Below are 2,829 nucleotides of genomic sequence, written 5' to 3'. Positions count from 1 at the left end.
AAGTTGGAACTCTAATCCCGAAGGAAAACTAGACCGGTTAGAAGGAAAGAAAATTCGAGTCGGAACTCGAATCCCGAAGGAAAACTAGACTAATTAAAAGGAAAGAAAATTCGAGTCGGAACTCGAATCCCGAAGGAAAACTAGACTAATTAGAAGGAAAGAAAATTCGAGTCGGAACTCGAATCCCGAAGGAAAACTAGACTAATTAGAAGGAAAGAAAATTCGAGTCGGAACTCGAATCCCGAAGAAAAACTAGACTAGCATGGATTAGGTTTGAAAACATTAACCAGTAAACCAGATTTAGAAAGTTTGACCAATAAAAATTGGATTTTGTAAGTCCGACCAATAACAATTGGATTTTGAAGGATGTACCAGTGTGAATACTGTATTTTGGAAATGAACCAGTATAAGTACTGGATTTTGAAAATGGATCAGTATGAATACTATTTTTGGAAGAATTACCAGCACGAACATTGGATTTTGAAGATTTACCAGCACAAACACTGGATTTAGAAAATTTTACCAGCACGAACACTGGTTTTTGAAAATCTTACCAGCACGAACACTGAATTTTGAAAATTTACCAGCACGAACACTGGATTTAGAAAATTTTACCAGCATGAACACTGGTTTTTGAAAATCTTACCAGCACGAACACTGGATTTTGAAAATTTTACCAACACGAACACTGAATTTAGAAAATTTACCAATACGAACACGGGATTTTGAAAATCTTACCAGCACGAACACTGGATTTTGAAAATTTACCAGCACGAGCACTAGATTTAGAAAATTTTACCAGCACGAACATTGGTTTTTGAAAATCTTACCAGCACGAACACTGGATTTTTGAAAATTTACCCAACTGATTCTGATGAGAGATTTTCAATCTTCATCCTCACGATGACTTAGACAACTGTCGGGGTCTCAGGATTTATCCCTTATCCTGAATGGGTAGTTCAGGTTTATCCCTTAACCTAAAGGGGAAATGAATATGATGCATATGTATGCGAATGAATGCATGCAAATGCAAATGAATGCAAAATGATGTAAATGGATGCACATGCATGCAAAATGAGAGATTTGTTTGATCCTGCCTGCATACAAGATGTTTTGAAAACAATTTTTAAAATAATGCCCTAGTGTAACTGGGAAAGAAGAATTTGACCATTGTTGAAGAAAGTATATTGAGGAATTACAAAGGATGGAATAGAGGATTTAAGTATAGAAAAATTTCAAATGTTGAGCATTGATGGGGGTCTGATAATTCCACACCATCGGCATTGATGAGCAGATATGAATTGCGGCGTAATGCTTCCTCGACAACATAGGACCCTTCCCAATTTGGCGACCATTTGTCATCCGGGTGGTGCTTGAGATAGGTCATTGATCTGATCACTAGATCATTGACTCAGAATTTCCTTTTAATGAAATTTTTTGCATATTGCCTGGCTATCCTCTGACGATATGATTGAGCATGCTCTGCTGCTCCGAGTCTTCTTTCATCGAGCAAATCAAGTTGTACTAGCCGCTGTTGCTGATACTGATCAAGAGGTAATTCTAGAAGTGATGCAAATTTTAGAGCAGGTTTCTGAACATGTAGAGGCAGTACTACTTCAGTTCCGTAGACAAGTTCTGACGGAGTAGCATTAGTTGGAGTTCGAATGGTGGTTCTGTATGCTCAAAATGCATCATGGATCTTCTCATGCCAGTCACGGCTTGTTTCCAAAGTTCACTCCAGGATTCTAATCAGAATTTTATTGGTGGCCTCTGCTTGACCATTCTTTTGAGGATAATAGGGAGCAGATAAATGATGCTGAATTCTGAACTTCAAGCAAAATGTCCTCATTCTCTCCTTCTTGAAATGACTGCCATTGTCTGACACGATATCGTGCGGTATGCCGAAACGACAAAGGATATTCTTATGGATGAATGTGACCATGTGTTGACCTTCTACTATACGCAAAGTGATAGCTTTGACCCATTTAGTGAAATATTCTATTGCGGCAAGAAAATATTTATAGCCGTTTGAAGCAGGAGTGATGGGGCCCACAACATCAAAGGTCCACATAGAAAATGGCCATGGAGAGATGACAAATTGCAAATATATTGCTAGCGCATGAATAGAAGGTGCATGTATCTGGCATAGAGCACACTTCTTCACAAAATGGTAGCAATCTTGCTGCATAGTCTTCCAATAATATCCTACCCGGATGATCTGCTTGATAAGAGTTTGGTAGCCGATGTGACCATCGCGAATGCCTTAGTGTACCTCCCGCACGACTTCTTTGGCTTCATCTTCGTCTAGGCAACTGGAATATTCAGAACTGAATCCACGATGATAAAGGACATCGGCGAGCATAAAATATCGGGCAGACACGCGCCAAATCGCTCGTTACTCTTGACAGTGATATTCTGAGAAGAGACAAATGTCTTCTCCTTGATGGGAGCCTTTCTGAGACTGTCTTCAGCTTCAGACATCATCCTAATCATCATTTTCTTGAACATCTGATATGCAGCAAGATCAACGTCATCCCTATTATTCAGAATCTATTTTCTGGCAGATCTTGGAGAATCCATTTCTTCTTGCCTGCTTCTAAAATCATTGATGCACTAACATAGTGGTGTCTTATTGCTTAATCTGACCTGAACCACTTGGGAATATTGCTGCTCTCTGTAGAATGAGATAAATGATTTAAGATTTAATGATGATGATTCAAGATAGAAATTAATAGAGGAAAAATATTTGGTGAGAATTAGGTTGACAATTGGAAGGATATCCCATTACTAGGGATTGAGTCGTCGCTGGAATCACGATAATTTTGCTGC

The sequence above is a fragment of the Nuphar pumila genome, chromosome 1 (genome assembly GCF_984573655.1).
Source record: "Nuphar pumila chromosome 1, dmNupPumi1.hap1.1, whole genome shotgun sequence".
Lineage (NCBI taxonomy): Eukaryota > Viridiplantae > Streptophyta > Magnoliopsida > Nymphaeales > Nymphaeaceae > Nuphar > Nuphar pumila.
The sequence above is the reverse complement of the archived record's forward strand: the minus strand, read 5'-3'. Positions refer to the sequence as shown.